The sequence below is a fragment of the Triplophysa dalaica genome, unplaced genomic scaffold (genome assembly GCF_015846415.1).
Source record: "Triplophysa dalaica isolate WHDGS20190420 unplaced genomic scaffold, ASM1584641v1 Contig2, whole genome shotgun sequence".
NCBI lineage: Eukaryota > Metazoa > Chordata > Actinopteri > Cypriniformes > Nemacheilidae > Triplophysa > Triplophysa dalaica.
In genome coordinates, this window is record NW_026622636.1 from 26,818 (window position 1) to 43,537 (window position 16,720).

Here is a 16,720-nt window from a genome sequence, read left to right on the forward strand (position 1 = left end):
TATGTTTGGAATTGTGAATTTATAGAGACCTCGTCACATGTCTAGAACGTTTTTTTTTTTGTTTAACTTTGTTTACAACAGCTTTAATTATTTTATTTGTGCTTTCAGAACCATGTTCCTCTGCTCCTCCTCCTTCAGTGTGTGTTCCACCACCTGTTCGACCGACAGCGCAAAGTAAGAGAGTATTCTGTGGATATAAAAGTGATTAACATATTTAATATCTGTAACAATACTTTATTATTTTTTCTTATTTTCAAACACCCAGGCACACCAACCCTTCCTAGAGTTCCTGCTCCACAGCTTCCTGGAAATGATAATGACACGCGTCAGTGGAAGTGTTCTCATCAACAGAGGATCTGGATGAAGACTGAGTTGGAATCCATGGGTCTGTGGCCAGGCTCTCCTCCTGTGAGCAACCCCATGAAGACCGTGTCACTGTGGCGTTTACCTCCTCAACCTGAGCTGATAGACACAGTCTCTGATCTGCCGTCAGCCAAATATTTTCAGCTTCATCCTTTTTTTATTTGGAAACCTGAAAATGACACCTTGATGGCTAGACTTAAGAGTAACTATGCTCTGCCATGCATTGCGGGGTGTAGCAAAGCACAGGTCACGTGTGCAGGAGTCGGTAGACCTCGTGTGATCGTGGGCATCACAGGTCAGTACTACCTCTTCTCATCTCGGCTGTGCTGCAAAGTCTGCAAGAAAAGGTGGTATGCAGACAACCCACAGTGGCTGGAAAAGCTCCCCAAAAGGTTTACAAATGTACTGCCAGCAATTCTTACTTACAAGAAGGCCATCTGTAGATCTGTGATGGATGAGCTGCGGCGTACCGGAAAATCACCCTCAGACATGGCCAGGCAGGTGATTGAAATGATGCACCTGAAATTTGAACGTGCCGACTTTGCCTACCTCCTCAGTTGCCAGAATGTCCTGGATTCTGAGGCTGGAAATTATGGACAGAAAACCATCACAGGATTCCTAAGAAATGAGACCAAGCCTCCTCCCTTTGGCGAGTATGATGATCCTGATGGATGGAATGGAATCTCTGTGTCTGCAGACTACCTCACTGACTGCCTCCTTTATGAGTACCAGCGACAACAGGTAGCTATTAGAAAGCTACTGCAGGGCACCTTTGGGCAGGCTTTACGTTCTGACCACACCCGGAAAGTGGCAAGGAAAGTTACATTTACCTCTGGCACAATGTCATCTTACGCCACCATGAACGAAAACTGGATGATCCTTTCGTGGGTGATGGTGCAGTCTGAGACGGAAAGGTCAATGGAACCCATGTATCAGGGCCTAGCAAACCGGTACAACATTGCAGGAGTGGAAAAGGCAAGGTACCATTGGGTGGACAGGTGAGTCATTTGAATCATGCAATCGTTTGCCTGCATTTCCTCACAATTCACCATCTGTGCACGTTCTTTTTACTCATAAACTGTTGTTTAGACCTATTAATACTGTAGTTTTAATATGTAATTATACTACAATTAAATTTAATTATACTATAATTAAAAATATATATATTTCTGTTTCAGGGATTGCTGTGCAGCGTTCAGGGTGCCAGATCTGCAGGCTGGAGAACATCTCAACTGGAATGCCTGGAGAACTGCTGATGCTGATATTGCCGAGGCCACTTCTGGTGAACTGCAAAATGCATGCGCATCAAGATCTCGCTTCAATCAGCACATCAATGTCAAGCTCGACCTGTTTCATTGCATGAGGCGCTTTCACCGGGAGTGTGTTTCCGAGCATCATGCTTTATACAGCTCCTTCACCCAGTTCCTGTCTGCTGCTTTCTGTGTGGTGGATCAAGAAGACCTGATGAAGCTCAAGAATGCCTATGCGTTTTGTGGTATTCAGCCAGCCAACCCCACCAAGCAGCACATTCGGGAGCACTGCAGAACAAAGATTCCTGGTTCTCAAGAACTTCTCAAAAGGATTGAGGGGGTCATGCAGCACTTCCATTTGGCAGCTGATCCAAATGGTGTTCACCTCTACAAACCCTCTATGTTGAAGACATGGCGCATTCAGCGTGTCCATATTTTGAGGGGATGTCTGAGTGATCCTGAAGTAGCAGGTGAGATCCTGTATAGGCATGGTGGGACACTGCAGCTTAATCACGTCCAGGGTGAGGGAGCTAAAGTTGATGTCTGGGTGCCAATAAGAGGCACATCACAGCAGGAGGGCTACCACTTCCACCAGGCTCAGTGGGTCACCGGCACACGTGTTTCCTCTGAGTTGTTTCAAGCCCAGGGGATGATGGGAGTGGCACGTTGGAACTTTCAGCGCCTGGTGGACCTGAAATCACCAGGTGTTCGGCTTCCTGGTGTATTTGATCCATCCCTGATCGCAGATCTCAATACTGCGTCTGAAAGGGTGTTCAGAATGCCCAAGTATCCTGCCCTTCTAGTGTCCAGCAAGGATTCTGGGGAGAGGTTTGGGCTAGACTATGTGGAGCCTGGATGTCGCCCTGTTGTGCTAGATTGGGAAAAGCACAAGAGCAAAACTGATCTGCCATTAGATCTTCCCGAGCAAAGCAGACCGTCCACTGCCAGGGCTGGATACCTTTCATCTGACCTTGATCCACATCCAGAGTCAGGAAACGCTTTTTTAAAAGAATATATAGGACGTTATCATACACTTTATGTCTTTAAAGTGACTCTATTAATGCTGTTTTGTTCGTCTAGGATCCATTATCACTTTGCCTGCCCCCTTGCTGTCCTCATGCCATGGTGCTGATGTGGATCTTCAGCCTAAGCCAGGTAAACATTTTACATATGTACAGTGTCATGCTTAAAATGCCCTTTTTCTTTACACATAAAACTAAATACTTGCTAAAAATACATCTTGATGAAAAAAGTATTTCTGCTGCTGCTGTTGTAGAATCTGCTGATACGCTGCCTGTGTCATTGTTCCACCGTGCCTGCACAGAGCCTCAGTCAGAGCCAGGTGAATATTCAAAAAATTAACAAATTAATTTAACAAATGGTATAAGAGCCAAAATATTGATTGCCTGATTTTCTGTGCTATAGGAACAACACATGTACTGCCTCTGCCTATGGTGTCCTCACCTGCAAGCGCTCGTACTGGACTTGTGAAGACTGGTTGAAGGGTGTTTGTGCTAGACCACAAATGGTGGACAACGGCAATGAAGGAGGCAATTGACAACCTGCTTACTGAACATCATGGGAAGAAGGATATGCTCAAACTTGTGGATCAGGAGTATGCAGCAATGGTCCATAACTCCAGTACTGATCCCAACAGCATGCTCCATCCTACTACAAAACTGCACATAGCTCAGTATGTCAAGCACTTGGCCAAATTGCTAAACACCAGTTCTTCGTTAAATACTTCTCCTGAAAAACTACTTCAGACACAGCGACTGTGGCACTCTCTGACAGAGGGGAGCGAGACTACTAGTGTGCCAGTGGTTAAAATTAATCCTGCAGTTGTAAACCCACCAGCACTTGCTCTGACCACACCACTTTCACACGCAACCATTGAGAGGATCGTTGAGGGTATTATGGAGAAGCATCAACAGCAACAACAACAACAACAACCAGAACAAAAAAAGAAACAGATGAAGACTTGTGCTGCCTGCAGACAGCCCAAGTCTCGCTATGAAAGTGATGGTTCCTCCATCCATTTTTTTTACCAGCAAGGACCTGTTGGGTACTTCTACTGTTCCACCAAGGTTTTTAAGGCTTATAGTGGTGAAGGGCTGACAAATCCCATAATGCCTTTTAAAGATTTTATGGAAACAGAGTTCCTCCAGAGGGAACTGGATGACACAAAAAAAAGGGTGGAAGAGAAGGGACAGCAAAAACGAAAAATTCCTGAATCTCCGCATGTAGGTCGCCTGTGTCGGTTTTGTAAAATGGAACTCAAACAAGGTCCAAACAGTCCACACATACATACGGGCTTTCCTGGAATTGCTGGGAAATATGTTTATTGTCCTGCTAAAGTATATTCCATATACAGAGAGCAGGGTATGGAGAAAGAGATGACCTGGAAAGACTTTCAAAAGTCTACTTTTTACAATATGGAAAGACAGAGATGGGTTTCTGGAAAAAAGTAAATGAGAATTTTCCACGTGTAAATATCTTTTGCTTGTTTGTTTTGCCTTTTAAAATGTTGAGAAAACAATAAAAACTATCTAAAAAAGCACTTATCTTCTACTCATTTTTTATATTTATATACATACAAATAAATGGCAAATATTTTCAACTGATGTAAAATATATTTTATTTACAAATGTTATAGCACTACAAAGGTAAGAGACATATGTATTGTAATTGGAGTTTAAATAAAAAAATACTCTTCATAAATGTGAATACATTCGGTGCTGTTAAAAATATTATTTTATGTACATTTGATCAAAAATCCTACAGGGTAATAACATATAGTGAAGAGAACAATAAAAAAATTATTTCAACACTGACATTAAGAATATTTTGTTATGAACATCAACATTTACATTTCACACATAAAACAATGTTTCAGAGTTGCTTCGAGTGGGATTCGAACCTCCGTGCAAACGAACATAAAAAAAAGATGTGAAAAAATCTGATTGGCTGTGACATCACTCAAGGACCTGGGACAACAGGAGAAGAGCTTCAATCTGATTGGCTGTCAGTGGATACCACCTATCCACGACCGGCCGAGGGGCTCATGCCAGGGATTGTTACCGCCCCGATCTTTGACCTTTGTACTAAAACGTTTAAGCTGTCAGGCAAACACAAGTGAATTTCATCTGTTTACGTGCAGGAAAAGTGTTGTACTTGTGGAACGAGGAACCACATAGAAGGTGGAGGATCTTTGTAATGACAACGTAAGACAATGGTAGGATAACAACTAGGTTTCATTAAACCTCGAGTTAAAGTAGCATTTGCTGCTTTCACACTGACAACAGGCCAACGGTACACAATGAGCCAAAGGTCAATACAACCAAGGCAAAGCGGAAAATAAATATAACAAATTGCCCATTTCTGAAACGTTAATGTGATTGCACACACACACGTACTATAAAGAGAAGATTTGGGGAGAGAGATTTTTCATGCTTAGCCTTATTTTGACAATTACCCAACAGTAATGGAGGATAACCCTTTTCAAGAAACTACAAGAAAAGGGCAAGGAAACGAACCACCTCACATATCCACACTGGTTTATTGAAAATGCAAGTTACACAGCAAAAAAAAACTTGTGGAATCTTAAGTGACAACTTGATTTTCTCTGATCGTGAAATGTCCTGCATTACGTTGCTCTGGGTAAAAGCAATGCGCACACCATATGGGAGATTCTTGTCATTTGTGTCCAGGTGCCATAGCGAGGAGAGACAAGGGGCACTGAAGGCTATTTGTGACTGAATATATGAACAGTATTCAACACGAAGACCTTTTTCTGCAAAGGTGAGCCTCGACAGGTAGCATAGGGAGGGCTAAGTCGCACGAAGGAAGCTCCAAAAGCCTCTAATATGGAGAATAAGGCCGTCATTCCCTCTACCTCTCGAATGCCAAGCGAGCGCTCTATCATTTGAGCAAATTCCCGCACATTATCGGAAAAAGACGCGCATTGCTTTGGCTCAATGAAACGGGGCACGCGGGGAAAATGCTTTTCCAAAGCGCCTTGAAATCACAATCGCTGCACACCGCTCGGCTCGTTGGTCTAGGGGCATGATTCTCGCTTTGGGTGCGAGAGGTCCCGGGTTCAAATCCCGGACGAGCCCTGCTTTAAGCGTTCATCGTATTGTGAGGACACTCAAGGTGGCACTATGGCAATCCAGATCATGAAAGCAGGAGACCCATGGCCTGTTAGCTCAGTTGGCTAGAGCGTGGTGCTAATAAAGCCAAGGTCGCGGGTTCGATCCCCGTACTGTCCAAAGGCTTTTCTCTGGCATTCTGTTCCATAATTCAGGACTTCAGCGCCAGGGGTCGTCCGCGGACTACGATTCGCAAGTCAAGAAATCTGCTAACGTGGCCGAAATAGTTCAGTTGGGAGAGCGTTAGACTGAAGATCTAAATGTCCCTGGTTCGATCCCGGGTTTCGGCATGCGTCCCTCTGTCCAATGCTTTGCTCTAGTTATAGTGGAGCTCTTGCATTCACAAGACCGTGCGCTCTTTTCTTCGAATCTGGCATGTCGAAAACAGCTTCACATTGGGTTTCATGGTGTAATGGTTAGCACTCTGGACTCTGAATCTGGCGATCCGAGTTCAAATCTCGGTGAGACCTCTCATTGAAAGTCTACACCTTTTCGAGGGGCTCATGCCAGGGATTGTTACCGCTTTGACCTTTGTACTAAAACGTTTAAGCTCTCAGGCAAACACAAGTGAATTTCATCTGTTTACGTGCAGGAAAAGTGTTGTACTTGTGGAACGAGGAACCACATAGAAGGTGGAGGATCTTTGTAATGACAACGTAAGACAATGGTAGGATAACAACTAGGTTTCATCAAACCTCGAGTTAAAGTAGCATTTGCTGCTTTCACACTGACAACAGGCCAACGGTACACAATGAGCCAAAGGTCAATACAACCAAGGTAAAGCGGAAAATAAATATAACAAATTGCCCATTTCTGAAACGTTAATGTGATTGCACACACACACGTACTATAAAGAGAAGATTTGGGGAGAGAGATTTTTCATGCTTAGCCTTATTTTGACAATTACCCAACAGTAATGGAGGATAACCCTTTTCAAGAAAGTACAAGAAAAGGGCAAGGAAACGAACCACCTCACATATCCACACTGGTTTATTGAAAATGCAAGTTACACAGCAAAAAAAAACTTGTGGAATCTTAAGTGACAACTTGATTGTCTCTGATCGTGAAATGTCCTGCATTACGTTGCTCTGGGTAAAAGCAATGCACACACCATATGGGAGATTCTTGTCATTTGTGTCCAGGTGCCATAGCGAGGAGAGACAAGGGGCACTGAAGGCTTTTTGTGACTGAATATATGATCAGTATTCAACACGAAGACCTTTTTCTGCAAAGGTGAGCCTCAACAGGTAGCATAGGGAGGGTGTGAGAATCTGGATTTCGTCCTGTCCTCTACAAATATTGCATCTGTGTTTAATACAAAGTTCATGTATCATATGTATTCATTCCTATTAATTCATATTAATATTAGCTTCTATTCATATAAGATGTGCCTTTCATTCTTGTTGTTTAACCTCGTTGAAAGTTCTATCATGTCATGCTGTCTTATGTTGATATAAGTATCTGTTGTTCTCCATATCAAGGTTCCTAATGATGCCTATGGACGATTGTTCTGTTGTTGTAATAATGAATATGTAATCATATCTGATTGTTCAGGAGGAAAGACTAAACAGAAAGTCTGGTGATTTTCCACTGTTTAGGTGGTTTTATATGACGCCTCCTAAGAGAAAATTATAAGTATTAGTCCTAAAACAATAAACATTGGACTCTGATTGAACAAGCACTTGTGTCTGTGTCAAACTTTGTCTCCAGGCCTGAAACTCTGTGTGTTCCGTCGACTAGACTCTTCAACCATAGAATATTGTTAGACAAGGGGACATACGAAGTTTACATTCTTTCAGTTGGGGGCTCGTCTGAGGGGAGACTCTTCTCTCATTGAACGAAAGAGAACAAAATACCTCTGGCACACTGACGATCGGACACAGACCTACATTAAAAGGGGTGTTTTTCTATACAGTTTTTATGACTTAAAGAAATCTAACGCTTACCCTGTAGGATTCTTGTGTGTTTAAATTCATGTTAGTGGGAGTTGATTCTCCCATTGTTGTAACACTGAGGCTGGCAACAGTAATTAGTAAAATAATTATTAACGAATATGAATAGGTTTCAATTCATGTTAGTGGGATTCGACTTCCCATTGTTGTCACAGCGAGGCTGGCAACAGTAATTAATAAAATAATTATTAACGCACGAATATGAATGCTTAATGCAGTCTTGATCACACTGTAATTTGGGATCGAAGTGTTAGCTTTGAGGTAAAGGCTTTGTTACTCACAAAAAATAAATAAAAAGAAATAAAATCTGTTTAATGGTTATTCTAAAAGATAAATTCTTACAGTTAAAATTGAAAATATTATTGATATCACTGTTACTGCATGTATTGAGATATTGGTGTCAGAAAAGGACGGTGAATGTAATATCCACCTCTGAACACAAAATAATACATGCAGCACTGTTGAAACTGTTGGTCGATTGAACACGAGGGTTTTTCTTTGTTTTGTCTGTACTGTACTGTTTATCACCGCCGGGTATATATAGAGTGTAAGATGGGAAATTCTGTTTCGAGGCCACTGCCGGGCGAAACGCCAGTCGCATTTATGTACAGAAATAATCGAGGATTTTATACAGATCCATATGTTAGCAATATCGCAGGATGGTCGGAGGGAATGAAACCGAAAATTGATTTTCCCTATCCGAGGGAAGGTTCATTTGCTGATGAGTGTATGTTACTGGCAGGGGGCATGTCAACGGGAGGTTTGGGAGACCCAACATGGGATTATCCATACATGAATAAAGCTTATACAGTATGGAAAGACATGAAAAAGGTTTGGGACCAGGGTCCGGAAAAATCTAAAATTATTGCGTATGCAAAGCAAAACCAGTGGCCATTTGAAAAGCCACCGGGATATAGGAACCCTTGCCAGACACAGTTTTCTCCCTCTGCACCATCACTGCCGATAAAACCAAAAGAGATAAAACCGGAAAAGTTAATTGATAAACCTAATGTAACAACAAACCTTCAAAATTCAATGGGTTGGGTAAGAGCTGGAAACACGCTAAATGAAAGACCGTTAAGAATGTCTGATATGGAGGCGATCTGTAAAAGCTTGCCTTTTCCACAGGATGCGGGTAAATATGTATCAATTTTGCAAACACATACAAAATATGGGCATTTTACAGGAAGAGATTTCCGAGCGGTGTTGTTAAGAAAACTAGAGAAAGATGTAACAGAGGAAATGCTGATTGAAAAATGTCCCGCATTATTACTTGACAATGATAAAATCACAAATAGCGGTACAGCTGCAAACCCACACGAGATGTTTTGGGAGACGGCTGCTAATGTTGAAACATTTTTCAAACAGCTAAGAGAGTTTCTTGATGAACGCTTAGGGAATCAACAGGACTTATCATATGCTGCAGGCACTAAGCAGGCAGCGAAGGAATCAGCTGCTCAATTTTTTTGTGCGTTTTAAGAAAGCATGGGTCGAAGATTCTAAATTGCCTATGAATAATGATATAAAGCCTCTATTTGTCAATACTCTGTTAAATAACATGAATCCGAAACAAGCGCAGTTAATCAGAATAACAACTTCAAACTTGCATGATATGACTTTAGATGCTCTAGGAAAGCGAATCAGAGAGCTGGATAGCTCTGGGGGGTTTTCTGTAAAACAGGAACATGCTATGTTTACAGGCTATCCCGAAAAGAGGAGGACTGAACAAACAGCTGTAAACCCTAGCCAAAGGAAGAAGTCTGAGGTCATTTGCTTTTGTTGCGGAAGGAGGGGCCATTACAAACGAGAGTGCAGACACTTGCGCAAGCCGATTTCTGGTGAGACACACACACAACAACCCACACCACCCAGCAGACATGAGACCACGGGTGCTCCATATGAGACCACGGCTGCTCCATACCCAACCCAGTGGCCCTCAAATCAAGAATAGGGGTGCCCACAGAGTGATCAGAGTGATGTCAGTTCTGATTTATGTATGATGACCCTGACCTTTCGAATAATGGGGAGGATTTGCCTTATTTTTTCCTTATGATAAACGGCCAGCCTCAAACCTGTCTGCTTGATACAGGCGCAGATGCTTCGTCTATGACTTCTAACAGTTATGAGGGTCCTATTACTAATCAAATTATTCACTCTGTGGGAATTTCCGGAACTGACATTGTTTGTACTGTAACACCCCCTTTACAGGTTGCAGCCTCTGGCATTAAACCATTCTTCCACAAATTCACAATTATTCCAGGTGCTCCACTAAATCTTTTAGGTCGTGATATGATGCATAAATTAGGCATGGACATTAAGTTTACTGATAACAAGGTTGTTTTTTTCCTTTCTGTCTAGTTTACAGGCATCCGTCGATCCTCTGCCTACAAGTGGACAGATAAGCGGCTCAAGGGTAACTCCCTCCGGTAGCAGCATATCTATAGGGGCGGACACCATGATTAACCCTTTGTTATGGTCTCAGTTCAGGGATGAAACTGGTTTCATTGACATGGAACCTTATCAGGCTAAACTTAAAACAAACAAGCCTGTCTACATTAAACAATACCCTTTGTCTAAAGATAAGGAACAAGGCATTCAACATTTGATTGAAAACTTTGTCAAGCAGGGTGTCCTCGAACAAACACACTCACCATATAACACACCAATCAATCCTGTTTTGAAAGCGGATGGGAAAACTTGGAGATTAACTCAAGATTTAAGGGCAGTTAATCAGTTAATTATACCACTCGCACCAATTGTGCCTGATGTTTTGACTGTTATGAATTCAGTGCCACATTCGCACAAGTATTTTACAGTAATTGATTTGTGTGCAGCCTTTTTCTCTGTACCTGTACACCCAGATACTCAGCCTTTGTTAGCATTTACATTTAAGGGGCAGCAATATTCATGGAAACGCCTTGCTCAGGGCTATGTAGACTCACCCGCTGTCTTTTCTGCAGCAGTGCACAGAACTTTGGCCAAAATGACTGATTTGCCTTCAACAGTGTGTGTGCTTCAGTTTGCAGATGACATACTCGTGTCGGGGGAGACGGAGGAGGACTGTGAAAAAGCATCTATAATTGTTTGCAATGTACTTGCCGAAACAGGTTTTAAAGCCTCGAAAGAGAAACTGCAATGGGTTCAATCCAAGGTAACCTATCTGGGACATGTGTTGATGCAAGGTCTCAGAGCAATATCTACAGATAGGGTCCAGCTGATCAGAAAGGTTAAGTCCCCACGAACAATACAGGAGCTACAAAGCTTTCTGGGACTAATTAACTATTGTAGACAGTGGATACCGGACTGTGCGATTCACGATAGGCACCTGAGGGGTCTGATAGAGGTCTGATAGATCACAAAGCTCCGCCAAACACAGCATTGGAGTGGACTGCGGAAGCTGATGAACATTTCAATGCTTTGAAAGCAGCCATCACGACAGCACCAGCATTGGGCCTGCCGGACTACACAAAACCTTTTCACTTGCATGTTAGGGAGACAGTGGGTGCAGCTCTAGGGGTCCTATTGCAACTTCATGGCTCAACATATAGGCCAGTTGCATATCTGTCTAAAAAGTTAGATAACATTGTCACAGGTATGCCAGCATGTCTTCGTGCTGTGGCTGAAGCTGCTCTGATTGTACAGATGGCTGAGAAAACTGTGCTGTCACACCCTTTAATATTGTATGCATCCAATCAGGTAGGTGTAATTTTACACAACATGCAAACACAACACATGACAGCGCAACGACGCTCAGGTTACGAGGCTACTCTGCTGGCAACAACAAAATCTTAGCATTCAAACAACAGCAAACGTTAATCCTGCTTTGCTGGGTATTTTGGGTATGGTAGACATGGCAGATTTTAATGTTGAACATGATTGCATCTTTGAACTGACCACTTCTTACTCTTCTAGGTTCGATCTGTTGGACACGCCCCTAGAGGGGGGAGAACACATTTATGTTGATGGGTCTTGTTCAAAGCCATCTGACGGTGTCTACCTCTGTGGCTATGCTGTGGTTTCCGAGACAGGAGAGGTAAAAGAAGCTTTTGCTTTAGATTACAATTCGGCTCAAGCTGCAGAGTTGATAGCATTAATACGGGCCTGTGAGCTGATGACAGGAAAGAGAGTAACAATTCACACCGATTCTCGGTATGCTTGGAGTGTTCTTCACCATTATGCCAGAATGTGGGAAGCGAGAAGTTTTAAAACTGCTGATGGAAAGCCAATAGCACATGCAAATCTGATAGGACAGTTGACTGAAGCAGTTCAGCTTCCGCTCGAAGTGGCCATAGTAAAGGTCAAGGGTCACGCTTCGGGGGAGGATGAACAGACTATAGGCAACAGAAGGGCTGATGAAGCCGCAAAGGCAGCAGCCCAAGCTCAGATTAAATCACCATTTCATCCAAAAAATGAATCAAAGGTAGCAATGACGGTGCACATAACGAATGTATCTGACATTGATATCAAATTCCTGCAAAGTCAAACAACACAGGGAGACTTAGAGCATTGGAGGAAAAATGTTTGCACTCCTGATAAGGAAGGGATTATAAGAGATGGACAGGGTAGAATAGCACTACCGAAATTAGGGTTAATCATCCTAATTAGACATTACCATGGGTTATCTCACACCAGTTGTGCAAATGTAGTTCAAGCAATTAACCAATTGTACTGTATAGCCGATGTTCATAGAACAGCAAAGCTTGTTTTGGATGCATGCTTAACATGTGCTCAGGTAAATCCGCACAAATCAGCTAAGCACGATGCATTGACACATCCGGAAGCTCCTTTTCAACATTTACAAATTGATTTTACGCACATGCCGCCAATAGGTAACTTAAAATATCTTTTGGTAATTGTGGATCGATTCTCAAAGTGGCCTGAAGCATTTCCATGCGCAAAGGAAGATGCTAAAACAGTGGTAAAAATCTTAACGAAGGAGATTGTGCCAAGGTGGGGCGTACCGGCCAGATTGGAATCGGATAACGGGACGAGTTTCACGTCAAAGGTAACACAGCTCTTAGCAAAAGTGTTGTCTATTGATTGGCATTTTAATATTCCATATCATCCGCAAAGTGCAGCAGTCGTGGAGAGATGTAATCGAACACTGAAAACACGACTAACAAAAGCTGTACTCGATACAGGAAGAAAGTGGGTTGATTTATTGCCCGCAGTCTTGGCAGAAATAAGAATGACCCCATCTTCCACGACAAAATTGTCACCGTTCGAGGTACTAATGGGTAGACCTTTCCCGACCCCGTGGGTCAAAGGCCGGTCTGGTATTTCTTGTTTAGGTGATCTTCAGGTGATCCAGGAAGACTACGTGACCTCCCTAGTCGAAAAGTTAAATTCGATATGTGCTGATGTTTCTTTGTGCCTTCCTCTTCCCTCAGAAAACCCTACTCATAACTTTGTTCCAGGACATAAGGTCTTTGTGAGGAATCTGAAGCCAACAAAGGTTGGAGAACCAAAGTACCACGGACCAGCGACTCTGATTGCCGTAACACGGACTGGAGTTCTGACGGACTACCAGCCACAGTGGATACACGCTTCCAGACTGAAGTTGTGTTCTTCAGGAGAGCAGGCAAGCTCCAATTTAACATAGAATCTCAACAGGGGATTCACCTCAATACATCTCAGGGTAGAGAAAGCACTGACTAAGCTGAGGACAGAACTACCTTTTGTGAGGTAGGGGCCACCCAAAGCAAGAAGATAGGAGGCCCATTGAGCCAACAGTGCTGACTCCGTAGCTTCCCCTGAGGTGCATTGAGGGCCAAATTGAATCATTGAAATTATCCTAATCAATTTCCTATGGAATTCTTAGATATCAATTCTTACACTGCGTGCACACTAGCAGAAGCCCTTATTGTGTTCGGCCCAGATCTTCTTAACGCAGTAAAAACGACCATAGGAATTGCCCCTGACCCAACGAGAGTAGTGCTGCAACGTGGAATACCAGGTAGCCTAGTTCTGTATGCTTTCAGGCTAGAGGAGGGGGAATTAGTTGTAAGCAAGAGAGACTGCCCACATCCACAATGATTGAACCTAACAGGCCGTGGCATCCGTTCAGGCAGCCAGGTATGTGTGGACTGCGTGGAACAACGATTATTCTAGTCCTAATAAGTATAATAATCACTGGTATAATCCTAAATCAAGAAGTAAAATTAGAGAGAAATGAAACTCTCGCCACACGGCCAAAACGGGAAGTAGATGAAAGTTTCCCTGATAAAGAGACGATCAAGGTCACTCTTAGGGCAGGCAGCAGTGCAAGCTTCCTTTGTGACCCAATATCTTTAACCATGGGGGCAGCTGGCAATATCGAAGCAGTTAGGGAACAATTCGGAGAAAGTCTGTATATCTGCAAGGGATCGTGTAGGTGGTCAGAGGTAATAGCGTATCATGGCCCTGAAGCCTTAGGCACCGACCCCAGGTTTGAAATAAAGATTGTAAAGTTACCCTAGAGAGTAATGTGGGATGGAAAACGTTGTGTATATTTTGGTAAGGCAAAAACCATTCCTATAGAGTCTCTTCCTTCGCTTCTTGGTCCAGACCATAAGGAAAGTTATGCAGGGATAATGAATGTTACCATAAGAGAGGTTATATTTCGAGATGAAGGAATTTACTACTGCGTATGGGCCTTATTGGGTAAAGACCGTTATCAGGAAGTTCAAATTAAAATAGAACCACCAACGATGAGGGAAATAAAAGAAAGAATTAAGGAACTAAGTGCAAACCCGATACCCAGCTATTCAAATAAGCAAAGAGAAGCACCACAGGATATTGAATTTTTTATGGGTTCTAATCTCGACCAAGAAACTAAAAAAGTAAGAGTTGCAAAATCTAAATGTGGTGGTAATTATGCATGTGCCTTAGCCTTATTGCAGAGAGAAGTCTTAGCAGATGAGGTTAGAGGAGATTGTTGGGTATGTATACAGCTCCACTCAATGTGGAGAACACAGGAGCTTACAGCAGACATGCTAGTAAATGGTAAGGGTGATTGCAATATGCCAAAACAAATGTCTTTAATTGTACAAATGACTCTGAATATTCGAGAAGGAAGACCACCAACATCCGTAATGCGAGACTATAACTGTTCGTATACAGGAGAACCTTTTCAAGGTCCTGCCTTTTATGTAAATGCTCGTCCCGCAGAATTATGTGTGTGTTCCAAATCAGGCAGACATATAGTAGGAATGTCCGATTGTAGAAATGAAATTACTTTGTCTCAATCAAATAACGGACATCATAATTGCATCATACAATATCTCAATAAAACTACTGAGGGATTTGAATGTCCATTTTCACACTTAGACAGTTCACCAGGAATGGTGTGGGTTTGTGGTGAAACTGCATATTACCATTTAGATGCAGGGGAATGGAAAGGTTGTTGTTATGCTGCTATTTTGTCCACAGGAACTAGTATAATGGAAAAGACAAATCTGGCCACATCTCTGAATAGACATAAAAGGGAAGTAAAACTGCCAAATTATTATGCAGGCCATAAGACTAGTGATCCATGGACTACTCCTTGGGAGAACGTGGGATGGTCCCTAGCAGGTTTGTTTACAGGAACCGGTACTACTGTTGCTCTGAATAAAATTAATGCTCTGGCATGGCAAGTTCTTTCTTTGGAATATGACACAGCACAAGCTTTAAACTCAATCTCTAACGAATTAAAGAAAATGAGAGTTGCCGTCGTGCAACATAGACTTGCTTTGGATATATTAACAGCAGAGAAAGGAGGAGTGTGCAAAATGCTAGGAGTATCTTGTTGTTTTTCAATTCCAGATTATGCAGACAATATCACCGACGTTGTGAAGCACATGAGAGAATCAGTTCGTGAACCCACACCGGTAGATGCAACATGGTTTCAATGGTTGGACAGCCTATCCGGGGGATGGGGATATTGGATAACCGGTTCAGTAATTCCAGTTGTGATGACCATCTTAGCCTTGTTATTATTTTTGCCATGCATGTTGCAGTGTGTGGTGGGATGTGTTAAAAGATCTGTTACTTCTTTTACAACCAAAGGAACCGATCGAATGATGTTAGCAAAAAGAACGACTGACGTCAACCAGGCTATGCTGGTTAGACGCACATCTAAAGGTTATCGTCCGAAAGATCAGAATCAAACTTGGGGATCCATATTTGATCATAACAGCGATACGGACGAGGATGATATTGATTGTGTTCAAACGCAGGAGTTAGAACCAGAACCAATACCGGTGATAGAAGAACCAAGAAATGTTGATGGACGTGACAATGTAATGGAAGGAGATAATGGGCTTGACGATTCGGTAATTGAGATTGGCACGGTAGATGATGAAGAGTAGATATAATTATGTTTATGTTTTCGTTTTTATTGAGGGTGATTGGTGTTGTTATGTTTTTATTACAAATCAGTCCGATTGATCTTTTACCTCAAAGAGCAGCTTGCAAACCAGAAAACCACATAAAAATACGCAAATGCAACAATCCTTTTATTAAAGATTTTGTATTAACCTTTTGATTAACCTTTTGTACTACTCTATATATATTTGTTCTTTAAAGGGACACAGGACTGCTTGTAAGACCGTTGGTCTGAAAGTGGCCATTGTGAGAATCTGGATTTCGTCCTGTCCTCTACAAATATTGCATCTGTGTTTAATACAAAGTTCATTTATCATATGTATTCATTCCTATTAATTCCTATTAATATTAGCTTCTATTCATATAAGATGTGCCTTTCATTCTTGTTGTTTAACCTCGTTGAAAGTTCTATCATGTCATGCTGTCTTATGTTGATATAAGTATCTGTTGTTCTCCATATCAAGGTTCCTAATGATGCCTATGGACGATTGTTCTGTTGTTGTAATAATGAATATGTAATCATATCTGATTGTTCAGGAGGAAAGACTAAACAGAAAGTCTGGTGATTTTCCACTGTTTAGGTGGTTTTATATGACGCCTCCTAAGAGAAAATTATAAGTATTAGTCCTAAAACAATAAACATTGGACTCTGATTGAA

At 42.2% G+C, this 16,720-nt stretch overlaps 4 non-coding genes across 4 annotated transcripts; all 4 read left to right on the forward strand.

Moving 5' to 3' along the window:
* The first annotated feature begins 5,659 nt into the window (after positions 1-5,659).
* trnap-ugg (transfer RNA proline (anticodon UGG)) lies at positions 5,660-5,731 on the forward strand. The gene has a single exon. It is a non-coding gene; the product is annotated as a tRNA-Pro (tRNA).
* A 79-nt stretch (positions 5,732-5,810) lies between these two features.
* On the forward strand, positions 5,811-5,884 carry trnai-aau (transfer RNA isoleucine (anticodon AAU)). The gene has a single exon. It is a non-coding gene; the product is annotated as a tRNA-Ile (tRNA).
* Positions 5,885-5,981: 97 nt separating this feature from the next.
* Positions 5,982-6,054, forward strand: trnaf-gaa (transfer RNA phenylalanine (anticodon GAA)). Its single transcript has one exon. It is a non-coding gene; the product is annotated as a tRNA-Phe (tRNA).
* Positions 6,055-6,162: 108 nt separating this feature from the next.
* Positions 6,163-6,234, forward strand: trnaq-cug (transfer RNA glutamine (anticodon CUG)). Its single transcript has one exon. It is a non-coding gene; the product is annotated as a tRNA-Gln (tRNA).
* The last annotated feature ends 10,486 nt before the right edge of the window (positions 6,235-16,720 follow it).